Raw genomic sequence first — 5,402 nt, forward strand, 5'->3', positions numbered from 1 at the left:
GTTCTTTAATCTGAGATAACATGTGCCCTCATTTAATAATTAAACAGAATAGTAGGAGTACATGCCTTCCACATTGGTAAGTATAAGGATTGAAACAGTCAGATTAGTTACTTCCAATCAACACTACCTGACATAAAGTAAGGGATGGTTATTCTGACCATGATTCTGAGGAATGTGCCAGGATTACAGTATGAGCTACTGTGGCCCAGGTTTATTGTTTTTATATTTTCTTTGTTTCCACAAATCATCAATTAGTCTATCCGTCTAAACTGCCCATCTTTCATTATTTTTTGATTATTTATTTATTTATTTAATGGTTGTTTTCTGAGTCAGTTTTGCTAAATTCCACAGGCTAGAATTCATCTCACAGAGCTTATTCCATATGGTTTTTATATCTACATTGTAGGCATCTGTCTGTAATCGGGGGATAACTGTGGTGTATTTTTCCCACTCCAGTCAGTTAAGGGGCTTGGACTCAGGGCCTGAGCACTGTTGTATCATTTAGAAGCACAGCTGCGTTTCTTATTTTTAGGTAGTTAATTGGAGATAATCTCACGGGGGGGGGGGGTGCATTGGCTCTTGCCTGTAATCCTACCTACTCAGGAGGCTGAAATCTGAGGAACAAGGTTCAAAGCCAGCCTGGACCTGAGAATCTTATTTCCAATTAACCTCCAGAAAATGGGAAGTGGGGTTTGGCTCAAGGGTACGTTGGTAGCCTTGAGCTGAAGAGCTCAGGGACAGTGCCCAGGCCCAGAGTTCAAGCCCCATGACCCACAAAAAAAACCCCCACAAAGAATCTCACAAAATTTCCTGCCCAGGCTGGCTTTGAGCTGTGATCCTCAGATTTCCGCTTCCTGAGTAGCTAGGATGAAGGGCATGAGCTGCCAAAACCCAGCTGATGTTTCATTTTTAGTAAATCTCTAGGACTCAAGCTTGCTTGCTTACTCACAAAGCTGGTATTGTTGGACTTAATCCATGCTTCTACGCTTTTTTGTTTTCTTGCTATTTTAGACATGGAGTCTTCTGAGTATCCTGCCCAGGGTGCTCTGACCATACTCTCTTGACCACTTGGACAGCTGTGATTCAGGTTTCTGGTTTAATTGGGGCTATAATGTTAATTTTTATATTACTTTCACATATATGGTTATTTTTAAGTTTATTGCCTATTTATTCACTTAGATTTTTAATGTATTTATTACTTACATAACTTTTATCTTTTTTTTGTGGGTCATGAGGCTTGAACTCTGAGCCTGGGTGCTGTCCCTGAGCTCTTCAGCTCAAGGCTACCGCCCTACCCTTGAGCCAAACCCCACTTTCCATTTTCTGGAGGTTAATTGGAGATAAGAGTCTCAGGTCCTTTTGTGCTCTGGGCTGGCTTTGAACCGTGATCCTCAGTTCTCAGCCTCGTGAGTAGCTATCCACCGCGCCTGACTCTATTTTATCTTTTCTTCAGAGGCAGAGTTGCATGCCTTAACACAGGCTGACCTGTAAGCGTCCATCCAGCTCTTCCACACCTGGATTACTGATGTTGGTCCCCGCACTCCAGGCTCTCTATGTCTTTTTTTGTCTTTTCTTTTTTGGTACTGGGGGTTGAACCAAGGATGTTGCACTTGCTAGGCAAGCATTTTGCCACTGAGCTACATCCTAGCTGCTCACTATGGTTTATCTTATGAATTTCCCAACAAGAAAATAATATTCAGTGTTGTCTCATTCGATGTTTTTTTCATACTTCAGCAACTATTTACTACTGATTTTCTTTCTGGCATGGAATACAATCTGCTATTAAGACATGAGGAACAAGTTTACCAGGTATGTGGTTTAAAACTTTTTATTTATTTTTTGTTTGTATTGTGCTTGTGATCCTGATGTTTTGAAAAGGAGAGTATCTCAATTTTAGTGAAATCTTATTTTCCATTCTTTTTTTAATTTTAAGGATTATAGTTTGAGAGTTATATTTCTCAACTTCTGGCTTTTTTCTATGTATGTTGTACCGAGTGGTCTTCCTGCATGCTAGGCAAGCACTCTACTACTAGGCCAAACTCCCGACCCTAAAGTCTTCCTTTAATTCCAGGTTACAGTGATTTCTTTTCTCTCTGAGTTTCCTGTTCAGCTAACATTAGATGGTCAGGCATTCATCTTACCCTTTTTGCTGTTTATTTGGAGAAGGAGACTCATAGTTTCTGCAAGAACACTTTGCATACCTTTCTCTTGAGTTTCTGTGTGATTAAAGGTGAATGTGGTACCCACACTGATTATGGCTTTAATTTTTATTATATATATTCTCGTCATCTATTAAAATAAATATATTTACTTACTAGTCTTTTTGTTTACTGATTTATGTATAGTATATAAACATATTTATATATTCATACACATATATTTATATACACATATATTTTATAAATACATGTGCACATACATATATTTTATATATACACATATAATTTATATATGCACATATATTTTATATATTTATATATGTATACATATATAAACATTTTTATGCATATATAAATACATATGTATATTTTTTTCTAAGTCAGGTAAGACAACCTAGGTCAGGGATGCCTTCATATCTCCAGATTTCCCAATCTGCCTGCCAGTAGCTGGATTACATATGTGGTTTTCCATGTCTGTCATACTGTTGTGTTTTTCTGGTAATCATTTATATTTTTTGTCTGTGAATTGATCTCAAGGGCTCAAACTTGTGTGCTCGCTGCCTCAGCTGGCACTCTGGGACTTGAATCAAGCTTCTTCCAAGCTTGATTTTTCTTCTTTTGTGCAATTTTTTTTGTTTTGCCAGTCCTGGGCCTTGAACACAGGGCCTGAGCACTGTCCTTGGGCTTTCTCAAGGCTAGAACTGTACCACTTGAGCCACAGCACCACTTCCGGCTTTTTTTTTCTATAAATGTGGTATCAAGGAATCGAACCCTTGTCTTTGTGCATGCTAGGCAAGCACTCTACCACTAGGCCAAACTCCCGCCCCCTTCATGTGGTTTTTGTCAAGGAGTGTCGTGCCCTTGGTTGCCCAGGTTCATTCACCTGATCACAGCCTTCAAGAGTGCTTGTCTAACTGCTGAGAGTCCACGATGTCCTGTTTTACTGTGGATTATATTGTTGGTCTCTGTCTCTCTGTCTCTCTCCATATATATATATATATATATATGTGTGTGTATATATATATATATATATATATATATATATATATATATATATGTTTGATTTTTTTGCCAGTCCGGGCTTGAGCTCAGGGCCTGAGCACCGTCCTTGGACTTTCTCAAGGCTGGAGCTCTACCACTTGAGTCACAGCACCACGTCCGGCTTTTTTCTATGTATGTGCTACCAAGGAATTGAACCCAGGTCTTCGTGCCTGCTAGGCAAGCACTCTACCACTAGGCCAAACTCCCGGCCCCAATATATTAATTTTAAGTTTGTCTTTTACTTATGACTTCATTTACCACATATATTCAGTTAATCATTCATTATTTATTTATATTTCTTTATATATTAATTATTAAGTTATTTCTATTTGTCTATCTGACCATCTATCCATTTATCATCTATTGTTTTTTATGTATATGTTTATGTATTTATTAGTTACATATGTGTTTTGTCTTTGGTTTGTTTGTGGGTGTGTGGGAGTGTTATTCCTGGGGCTTGAACTCAGAGCCTGGATGCTGTCCCAGAGGTTTTTTGCTCAAGACTAGGGCTCTCCCACTTAGAGACAGTTCGTTTCCCAGATTTTGGAAGTTTGTTGAAGACAAGAATCTCATGGAATTTCCTACCCAGGCTGGCTTTCACCTGCAATCCTCAGATCTCAGTTTCCTGAGTGGCAAGGATTATAGGCCTGAGCCTGTGACACCTACACAGGAACCCTCCATCTTCTTCCCTTTACCTCTCCAGTACCTGGGTTACAGATCTGGCCCTCCACTCCAGGCTTCCTGTGGTTTAGCATTTGCATTTCCCTAGGTGTGAATAACACTTAGTGCTTAGTGTGGCCTCACTTGCCAATATGCATACTTGGCCAACTATTTACTGGTGATTTGATTTTCTAGTTTTGATTTCGAAGGTGGAAGTGTTCTACCCACCAGCCTTTAACTCAAAGTCACAGAAAAATTGTCCTGCTCTCTTGCCTTGTTCACTCAACTGGCACTCTACTACTTATGGCAAGACTTCACATTTGCTTTTTGCTGGTTCCTCATCGTTGGATGAGAAGTGTCCTGGAATTTCCTTTCAGGACCCAAGGAGTACATATGATTTTCCTGACTACCAGTGAAAATTTCAATTATCAGCTAGTGGTGGCAGTTCCACTGTGGCTTTTATCTTTTATTTATAGGTTTGTTTTCAACATATGTATTCAAATGTATATATCTACTTAATATAATGCATTTATATATTGTTTTCTGAGAGTGTGCCTTGCAACGTAGGCCAGCATGCCCTCAAATCCCCAGCAAATCTCTTTTCACATATTTGGGCTATCACTTCTGTGTCAGTGTTGCTTCTGTTTTAATCATTTCTTTTCTTTTTTTTTTGCCAGTCCTGGGGTTGGGCTCAGGGCTGGAGCACTGTCCTTGGACTTTCTCAAGGCTAGAGCTCTACCACTTGAGCTTCAGCACCACTTCCAGCGTTTTTCTATGTATGTGGTACCGAGGAATCAACCTGGGCCTTCGTGCATGCTAGGCAAGCACTCTACCACTAGGCCAAACTCCCGGCCCCTAATCATTTCTTTTGAACATTTTCCAGTGTAATGATATCTGACCTTAAGTGCCCATTCTTACTTACTTGCTCACTGAGCTAACACTATGTGATCTTGATCTATGCTTCCAACTTGGCTTTTTACTTATTATTTAAGATATATACTCTGTGTGACTTTACTGTCCAGATTGATGTTTCTTATCTTGGTCTCCTGCCTATCTGGATAGCTAGTATGAGCCTTGAGTACCGACTATTGTTCATGTTAGTACTTACATCAATTGTTGATTTTAAATCTCTGTATTTCTATTAGCTAATTCCTTTGTTCAATCAGTTGGTTCACGTATCCATCTATGGTTTTATTCACTGCACTTATATATTTATTTATGTGATATATAAGCTTCTATGTTTTAATGAATTTATTATTAAGACTTGTTTTTTTTTAAAAGACTTGTTTTCTGACCACGAATCTCCTTCCCTGCCACAGTCTGCCCAGGAAATCTGTAGCCTCTAGCCACTGCCTACCAGGACTACCTGCATTACAGATGAGGCCCCCAGATTTCAGTAAATCATTTTTATTTTTTAGTTTTGGTCTGCACTGTGATTTAAACTCAAGGACTTTATTTGCTTTGCTTGCTCATTTGTTTTATGTGTATTAATTATTATTTCTTTATCCATATTGATTTATCAATTGATTGATAATGTGTATT

The sequence above is a fragment of the Megascapheus bottae genome, chromosome X (assembly GCF_031878675.1).
Source record: "Megascapheus bottae isolate mThoBot1 chromosome X, mThoBot2.hap1, whole genome shotgun sequence".
In the NCBI taxonomy this organism is placed as follows: Eukaryota; Metazoa; Chordata; class Mammalia; order Rodentia; family Geomyidae; genus Megascapheus; species Megascapheus bottae.